Source organism: Salvelinus alpinus, chromosome 9 (genome assembly GCF_045679555.1).
Source record: "Salvelinus alpinus chromosome 9, SLU_Salpinus.1, whole genome shotgun sequence".
NCBI classification, from domain to species: domain Eukaryota; kingdom Metazoa; phylum Chordata; class Actinopteri; order Salmoniformes; family Salmonidae; genus Salvelinus; species Salvelinus alpinus.
The window spans coordinates 28,044,122-28,054,324 of NC_092094.1; the positions used below are offsets into that span (position 1 = coordinate 28,044,122).

At 41.4% G+C, this 10,203-nt stretch overlaps 1 long non-coding RNA gene across 1 annotated transcript; it reads left to right on the forward strand.

Annotated features, from left to right (window-relative positions):
• Nucleotides 1–2,391: 2,391 nt before the first annotated feature.
• Nucleotides 2,392–4,887, forward strand: LOC139584583 (uncharacterized). The gene is made up of 2 exons (XR_011676788.1): nt 2,392–3,105; nt 3,449–4,887. It is a non-coding gene; the product is annotated as an uncharacterized lncRNA (long non-coding RNA).
• The last annotated feature ends 5,316 nt before the right edge of the window (nt 4,888–10,203 follow it).

Here is a 10,203-nt window from a genome sequence, read left to right on the forward strand (position 1 = left end):
TTTATATTTGAGATGCTTCAAAGTAGCCACCCTTTGCCTTTGCACAGTCTTGGCATTCTCTCGACCAGCTTCATGAGGTGGACCTGGAATGCATTTCAATTAACAGGTTTGCCTTGTTAATTTGTGGAATTTCTTTCCTTCTTAATGCGTTTGAGCCAATCAGTTGGTTTGTGACAAGATAGGGGTGTGTAGTGGAAATTTCAGTACTGAGAGAGACTTGGACAATTATTCAAACAATCATCTTTTTCAACATCGATTAATTATTGCAATAATTAAACTGTCGACCGCACACTCTAAGTTGTGTTGCCGAGAGCTTAACTGATAATGAAAAAACAGAGATCTTATATAGGCCCTAAATGCTCAGTCAGTCATTTCTACCGTTCCCATAAGCCATCTTGGTCCATCTCCTAGTTATTATCTACACGGGATGTTGTTTTACTTCCAACCCAGCATAGTTTCCCAGATGCCAGGAAGATGAAACAACAAGGCATTGTTCTAAACTCTTCCAGGCTATCTCAGGTCACACACATCTTGTCTATAGAATGCCAGCTTTTAAACACCAAGTCATTGTCAGCTCAAGCTATCCCTAGCTAAACCCATTTCCTTAACCAGACACCCAGACTAACTGCAGGAATCTATTTAGATTTTACTAGGCAAGTCAGTTAAGAAAATATTCTTATTTACAATGACAGCCTAGGAACAGTGGGTTAACTGCCTTGTTCAGGGGCAGAAGAACAGATTTTTACCTTGTCAGCTCAGGGATTCAATCTAGGAACCTTTCAGTTACTGGCCCAACGCTCTAACCACTAGGCTACCCACCACCCCTAGAGCTGACACCATAAAAACTCAGCATTAACAGGCCAGTCTTACTCTTAGTTAAATATGTAACCGTTTACTATTAATATCAAACAAATCAGGTAAGTATGTCATTTTTCCCTGACAAGTGGTATACAGAAGATAGCCCTATTTGGTAAAAGACTAAGTCCATATTATGACAAGAACAGCTCAAATAAGCAAAGAGAAACGACAGGCCATCATTACTTTAAGACATGACAGTCAGTCAATCTGGAACATTTCAAGAACTTTGAAAGTTTCTTCAAGTGCAGTCGCAAAAACCATCAAGCGCTATGATGAACCTGCCTCACATGAGGACCGCCACAGGAAAGGAAAGGAAGACAAGGAAGACTCAGAGTTACCTCTGCTGCAGAGGATAAGTTCAATAGCGTCAACTGCACCTCAGATTGCAGCCCGAACAAATGCTTCACAGAGTTCGAATAACATATACATCTCAACATAAACTGTTCAGAGGACACTGTGTGAATCAGGCCTTCATGGTTGAATTGCTGCAAAGAAACCACTACTAAAGGACACCAATAAGAAGATACTTATTTTGGGCCAAGAAACACGAGCAATGGACATTAGGCCGGTGGAAATCTGTCCTTTGGTCTGATGAGTCCAAATTTGAGATTTTTGGTACCAACCGCTGTGTCTTTGTGAGACGCAGAGTAGGTGAATGGATGATCTCTGCATGTGTGGTTCCCACCATGAAGCATGGAGGAGGAGGTGTGATGATGTGGGGGTGCTATGCTGGTGACACTGTCAGGGATTTATTTAGAATTCAAGGCCCACTTAACCAGCATGGCTACCACAGCGATACACCATCCCATCTGGTTAGCGTTTAGTGGGACTATCATTTGTTTTTCAACAGGACAATGACCCAACACACCTCTAGGTTGTGTAAGGGCTATTTGACCTAGAAGGAGAGTGATGGAGTGCTGCATCAGATGACCTGGCCTCCACAATCACCCGACCTCAACCCAATTGAGATGATGAGTTGGACCGCGGAGTGATATCTTCACTATTATTCTACAATGTATAAAATAGTAAAAATAAAGAAAAACCCTTGAATGAGTAGGTGTGTCCAAACTTTTGACAGGTACTGTGTGTTTGCATCAATTTTAATGCGGGATGAACCGCCAATTCTACTATTGTGGCTAATCGTTATTGTGGCTCAGTTTAGAGAGGTCTTTACTTTGAAAATACATTCAATTCTTATCTCTAACCTATAACTTTGCTTCCACCTACTGGATGAAAATAATAAAACTGAAGTATTAGATTTGTTGTAGAGTGCTCTCAATCTAGTCTGTTGTTTCCCAATGCTTCTATACATGTTTGTATTATTTAACCTTTATTTAAATAGGCAAGTCAGTTAAGAACAAATTCTTATTTACAATGACCCCCTCCCCTCCTTAATTGAATATCTCAGTATGGAATACCATAATTTCATAAATATGGAATACTATAATTTTCATGTTTTATATGTTTTAATAGTCTCCTTCCTTCAGTACTATCTGTGACCATATTTTGGCCATTAGCCAAACTCTCAATGTGGTTCAACTAGCAGAACCAGCAAGTTACTCAGCTCTGTCAAACAAACATTTCCAGAGAAATGAAACTTAACAGGCAGACCACACCCTAAACTCTTGCCATTGTTCAGTGGTTAGTCTGTGTATCAACATGGCAGAGGAAACTTTAGAAGATAAGGATTTGATTACCTGTTCAATCTGTCTGGACCTACTGAAGGATCCAGTGACTACTGCCTGTGGACACAGTTACTGTATGGACTGTATTAAGGACTGCTGGGATCAGGATGATCTGAAACGTGTCTACAGCTGTCCCTTGTGCATGGAAAGATTCACCCCAAAACCTGTCCTGAAGAAAAACATATTACTGGCTGAATTAGTGGAGAAACAGAAGAAGACAGGACTCAGAGCTTCTCCTCCTGGTCTCTGTTATGCTGAACCTGGAGATGTGGAGTGTGACGTCTGCACTGGGAGAAAACTCAAAGCAATCAAGTCCTGTCTGGTATGTCTAGCCTCTTACTGTAAGACTCACCTCCAGCCTCACTATGAATCCCCTGCCTTTAAGAAGCACAAAAAGAAGCTTGTCGAAGCCTCCACACAACTACAGGAGAAGATCTTCCCTCATCATGACAGTCTACTGGATGATCACTGCTGTACTCATCAACAGTGTATCTTTCTGCTGTTCGTGATGGATGAACATAAAGGCCATGATACAGTTGCAGCAGAAAGGAGAAAGAAACAGGTACCAAACCACTTCTATGCAAGCTATTCCAAAACGTATATTTAACACATTATTAATAAATTATGTCTTTCAAAACATACATTTAAAAAAAGTTATAATGATTTCATCTGAGTTCCATGGTAATGAAGCACTGGGTAAAACTGTACCTAGTTAACACTCGGTGCCATCAAAGACACACACACACACACACACACACACACACACACACACACACACACACACACACACACACACACACACACACACACACACACACACACACACACACACACACACACACACAGTTATTTTCAAGATAATGGTAGGAGTAGTTACAAAATCTTGTCATTATTCTCTAAAGCAGCAGAGGAGACCCGGCCATCGCTATGCAACCCAAGTCATGAGGCCACAACATTTTCAGTACATGCAACTGACCATGAAGCCCACCTTCCAGGCTGCAGCGCCTTGCATGTTTTGCACTCAGCACACGGCCGGTCAGACCATGGGCCCCTGCAGAGCTGGCCTGACTGCAATGCGACAAAAGCTGCTGCTAAGGGTCCCCCAACTAAGTTTCAGTTTATTTATTAGTATTTTTTTGTTTGTTTGGTTGTTTTTACTGTGAAGAGTTGGAATAGTAGAATACATAAGGCACCATTTTGAAATGTTGTAGTGTGCAGCAGTTTTCCTCGTTGTGTCAGTCACTGTCAGACCTACGTAAGCTATTTACTAGGCCTACCTGTCAGAAATGTCCAGTTGATCAATTCAGTGACAGAGGCAGAACAAGCAGGGCCCGTGTGCAAAATATTTATCACGGTGGGGGCCCAACCAAATCTCGCCAGGGTCCCCCAAGAAGCTGGCCAGTGGAACAGAAGCAAATGCTGGGTGAGAGCCTCTTCCCGCTCAACCAGAATATGCACTCCAGCCTGACTGGCTGGAATGATTAACATGTTGCTGGAGAGTCTCCAGAGTCTCTCCACGCCAAGTTGGATGAAGCCATGGCAGTGCTGCAGGCTTACCAGAGATTATGACCAACTCATCTGGTGTTGAGCCACTGAATTGGAACCTTGAATCTCACTTGACTGAGGAAAAACATAACATTGAAAAATAACTAAAACATAAAACAATGCAAGTAAAATAAAACAATATTTTAAAGAAAAGAAAAGGAAATGCCTTGATTGAGCTTCGGCAAAAAAAGGAGGCAAAAAAAGGCAAAAAAAGGAAAATGGTTATAAAATAAAAAATCTAAAAAGTATTGGATTTTAAGAATGATGACAGAAAATGAAATTACTGAAGTAATGCCTGGGATATCAAAGCCATGGCATTGTTAAATGCACATTTACTTTGCTTTCATAAATAAATATTTTTAATATATTATTTTGTATAAAGTGGCGTTGATGTAGGATTAGGGGGCACTCCTCCCTGGTCTATAAAGCCAGGGTGAAGTTGCCTCTAGACACTGGTCTATGGTCAGTTGGTCATTTGTCAGCAAAAGGCAGTAGGATGACGTGTACCATTGCACAGACCACAGACCCAGAGTATACTGAGACCTATTTAGTGATCAAGAAATTGTGAGCTTCTGCTGGTGGGCCTTTTCTATATCCAGGACAAGTTAAGGGTTGTGGTCGAAGTATGGTTTAAGACTGAATGTTAAATTGTTTGGACTGTTGTTCTCTCTTCTCTCTCCCTCCCTCTCCCCACCCCCTCACGTAAACTATGAAAATGTAATATTATTTAAACAAACAAATTTTATTCATTGTATATGATATGTCATCATTGTGTAAAATAAATACATGAAGTATTGTATGAGTCATGTAAAGTGAATCAATCATCTGTGTTTATACTCAAGCTTTATTGGGAAAAAAGGCATTCCGATCTGCTCAGTAGGCTACATTCAAACTTTATATACCATTCTAACCTATAGGCATACATATGAACCCTACTACATCCGCTGTTGTACAGTGTTGATTTTTATAACAAATACTCACAACAGTTGTATACAGTATGTCAGACTGTCTAATAAATGCACAAGATATAGAATTCTCTCTCTATGGCAAAACGCAGCCTCTCTAACAAGATGAGATCATCCAACTGAAGTTGTTATAGAGAGCAACCACCTAGTATTCTTCCCAGTGTTCACTCTAGCTCTTCTTGCCACAGTCTACGATGTGTGCGTTCGCTGGGACACAGTCCCTTCATGAAAGGAGATGAGACTCACCGGTTGCAAGATAGCTGCCCCCGGGGAGAGAGAGAGAGCGAGAGAGCGAGAGAGCGAATTAATTAATAACAGGCTTGTTCTAGCAATGGGAAATGTTGTATGAGGAATATGGCTTTGGTTCTACCATTTGTGCTGCGAGATACACAGATATTATGTTCACACCAATCATCAGTCAATATTAATCAAATCAAATCAAATGTATTTATATAGCCCTTCTTACATCAGCTGATATCTCAAAGTGCTGTACAGAAACCCAGCCTAAAACCCCAAACAGCAAGCAATGCAGGTGGCAGGCAGCACGGTGGCTAGGAAAAACTCCCTAGAAAGGCCAAAACCTAGGAAGAAACCTAGAGAGGAACCAGGCTATGAGGGGTGGCCAGTCCTCTTCTGGCTGTGCCGGGTGGAGATTATAACAGAACATGGCCAAGATGTTCAAATGTTCATAAATTACCAGCATGGTCAAATAATAATAATCACAGTAGTTGTCGAGGGTGCAGCAAGTCAGCACCTCAGGAGTAAATGTCAGTTGGCTTTTCATAGCCGATCATTAAGAGTATCTCTACCGCTCCTGCAGTCTCTAGAGAGTTGAAAACAGCAGGTCTGGGACAGGTAGCACGTCCCGTGAACAGGTCAGGGTTCCATAGCCGCAGGCAGAACAGTTGGGTAGTATTACACACTAAAAAAGCAATATGATCTCTCTCGCTCTCTCTCGCTGATGCTTGTGGTGGCTCTGATGCTTGTGGTGGCTTGTGGTGGCTGCCGAGTGGCGCAGCGGTCTAAGGCACTGCATCTCAGTGCAAGAGGTGGCACTGCAATCCCAGATTCAAATCCAGGCTGTGTCACATCTGGCTGCGATTGGGAGTCCCATAGGGTGATCCACAATTGGTTTGGCCAAGGTAGGCTGTCATTGTTAATAAGAATTTGTTTTTAACTGACTTGCCTAGTTAAACTTTAAAAAAGGTATTTGTCTTGAAGCAGACTTTCAATTCTATATCTAAATCTTTGCTCCCACCTACTGGATGAAAATAAACTGACGCTTAGATTTGTGATTGTGCTCTCAATCTTTGTCATGTTTCCATTTGCTTATCCCCAAGTACTCTAAAGCATGTGTAGTTTGCTATTCGAATCGCTTTATGGAAAACTATGATTTCATTAGTCTGCTTCCATTCAGTACTAGATTCAGCCAACACCACACCCCCTGCTTGTGCTAAGCGCACACAGAACCAGGAAGTAACTCCCACTGCAGCGCAAGCATTTCCAGAGAAATGAAAACAAGCAGGCAGATAACACCCTAACCCTACCCTAGTGTATCTACATGGCAGAGGCAATTTTAGAAGATCAGGATCCTTTCTGCTGTTCAATCTGTCTGGATCTACTGAAGGATCCAGTGACTACTGCCTGTGGACACAGTTACTGTATGGACTGTATTAATGACTGCTGGGATCAGGATGATCTGAAAGGTGTCTACCGCTGTCCCCAGTGCAAGGAAAGATTTGTTCTGAACAGAAACATTATTTTTGTTGGACTTGTTTAATAATTAATTAATTAATTAAACATGAAAAGCTGAAATGTCTTGAGTCAATAAGTATTCAACCCCTTTGTCATGGCAATCCTAAATAAGTTCAGGAGTAAAAATTTGCATTAAACGTCACATAAGTTGCATGGACTCATTGTGCAATAATAGTGTTTAACCAGATTTTTGAATGACTACCTTTTCTCTTTACCCCACTGTAAGGTCCCTCAGTCGAGCAGTGAATTTCAAACAGATTCAACCACAAAGACCAGGGAGGTTTTCCAATGCCTCGCAGGAGCACCTTATTGGTAGATGGGTAAAAAAAAAAAAAAGCAGACATTGAATATCCTTTTGAGCATGGTGAAGTTATTAATTACACTTTGGATGGTGTTTCAATACACCCAGTCACTACTAAGATACAGGCGTCCTTCTTAACTCATTTGCAGGAGAGGAAGAAAACCGCTCAGGAATTTCACCATGAGACCAATGGTGACTTAAAAACAGTTACAGAGTTTAATGGTTGTGATAGGAGGAACTGAGGATGGATCAACAACATTGTAGTTACTCCACAATAAATAACCTAAATGACAGAGTGAAAAGAAGGAAGCCTGTACAGAATATAAATATTCCAAAACACGCATCCTGTTTGCAATAAGGCATTTAATTAAGAAAAACTGCAAAAAATGTGTCAAAGAAATTAACTTCATGTCCTGAATACAAAGCGTTATGTTTAGGGCAAATCCAACACAACACATCACTGAGTACTACTCTTCATATTTTCGAGCATGGTGGTGGCTGCATCATGTTATGGGTATGCTTGTCATCTACAGAGTTTTGTTTGAATAAAAATAAACGGAATAGCGCTAAGCACCGGCAAAATCCTAGAGGAAAACCTGGTTCAGTCTGCTTTTCAACAGACACTGGGAGACACGTAGTCCCTTTCAGACAATTTTTTGGAACTCAGTGCAGTTCGCTTAATTATTTTGTGCAGTGTGAACACCCCAAAGGAACTCAAACCCCTGAAAAGAGCCCCAGCAGCAAATCAAACTGAGACCATCTCTAGAACTAGTCTAAGTTCGATTCGCTTGAATTCCTTGGTTCGGTTCCCTTTTTTATGGCAATGTGAACACAAAGCTCCCCAGATTTGCTTGTCATTATTCCCGCACCACACAGTAGACTACTGCAAAAGCGTTTCACTTTCCATAACCCTCACATTGGTTACACAAAAGAGAGAGGATGATGTGCAGGTTCGCAGAAGAAAAGGTGCGATCTTTTTTTCCCTCATCAATCTACACACAATACCCCATAATGACAAAGCGAAAACAGGTTTTTTGATTTTTTTGCCCCCATAAAATAGATATACATATTTACATAACTATTCAGACTCTTTGCTATCAGACTCGAAATTTAGCTCAGGTGCATCCTGTTTCCATTGATCATCTTTGAGATGTTTATACAACTTGATTGTAGTAAAGTTTATTGGAAATGATTTGGAAAGGCACACACCTGTCTCTAAAGGTCCCACAGTTGACAGTGCATGTCAGAGCAAAAACCAAGCCATGAGGTCCGTAAAGCTCCGAGACAGGATTATGTTAAGGCACAGATCTGGGGAAGGGTCCAAAGAATGTCTGCAGCATTGAAGGTCCACAAGAACACAGTGGCCAACGTCATTTGTAAAATATAAGAAGTTTGGAACCACCAAGACTCTTCCTAGAGTTGGCCGCCCGGTCAAACTGAGCAATCGGGGGAGAAGGGCCTTAAATAGAGAGGTGACCAAGAACCCGATGTTCACTCTGACAGAGCTCCAAAGTGCCTCTGTGGAGATGGGAGAACCTTCCAGAAGGACAATCATCTCTGCAGCACTCCACCAATCAGGCCATTATGGTAGAGTGGCCAGACGGAAGCCACTCCTCATTAAAAGGCACATGACAGCCCGCTTGGAGTTTGCCAAAAGGCACCTAAAGGACTCTCAGACCATGAGAAACAAGATTCTCCGGTCTGATGAAATCAAGATTGAACTCATTGGCCTGAATGCCAAGCGTCACGTCTGAAGGAAACCAGGCATCGCTCATCACCTGGCCAATACCATCCCTACGGTGAAGCATGGTGGTGACAGCATCATGCTGTGGGGATGTTTTTCAGCGACTGGGGACTCGTCAGGATCGAGGGAAAGATGAACGGAGCAAAGTACAGAGAGATCCTTGATGAAAACCTGCTCCAGAGTGCTCAGGACCTCAGACTGGGGCGAAGGTTCACCTTCCAACAGGACAATGACCCTAAGCACACAGCTAAGACAACGCAGGAGTGGCTTCGGAACATGTCTCTGAATGCCCTTGACTGGCCCAGCCAGAGTGCTGACTTGAACCTGATCGAACATCTCTGGAGAGACCTGAAAATAGCTGTGCAGCGACGCTCCCCATCAAATCTGACAGAGCTTGAGAGGATCTGCAGAGAAGAATGGGAGAAACTCCCCAAATACAGGTGTGCCAAGCTTGTAGCATCATATCCATGAATACGCTAGGCTGTAATCGCTGCCAAAGGTGCTTCAACAAAGTACTGAGTAAAGGGTCTGAATACTTATGTAAATGTGACATTTCAGTTTATTATTTTTTATAAATTTGCTAAAAATGTCTAAGCCTGTTTTTGCTTTGTCATTATGGGGTATTGTGTGTAGATTGATGAGGGGAAGAAAACTATTTCATGCAATTTGGAATAAGGCTGAAATGTAATAAAATGTGAAAAAGGGAAGGGGTCTGCATACTTTCCAAATGCACTGTATGTGTGGAGTTTAGTTCAGATTATTTGTTTGCAATATGTGATCTATAGGCTAAGAGATCTTCATGAACTGTTCATTTGATTGTGGGGTTTGAATAGTGTGAGAAGACAACATAATTGGTAAAGAATCACAACATAGTGTACAAAATAAATTTTTGCTCTTATAGGGGAAGTAGCCTACATTGGGTGTACAGTTTTCAATTACAGCATTATTTAATCTGCAATTATTCTTGTACTATTTATTCTGTTACCAATGGTATTTATAATAGTATCTTCTTTTTTAAATTATTTTGTCTCCCCTTTTTTTACTAAATGGAATGGCTTGTCCAGCACTTTGTAAAAACCCAGAGTGCATTGAGTGAATATTGGGAAAAGATCTTGGTTCCTTTCTAAACATAGCAATGTGAATGCAAAGAGGACTCGGACCACTAAATAGGTGACGTGAACTGGCAAAATAAATGAGTCCCAACTCAAAGGCTAGGACAGTGTGAATACAAAGATAACTGAGATCTTTAGCTTTTTTTTACCCCAGAATTCACTTTAAAGAGGACTGAGATCAGTTATTTAAAAGAGGACTATGTGTGAAAACCCAACATAAGGCCAAATATACACTGGA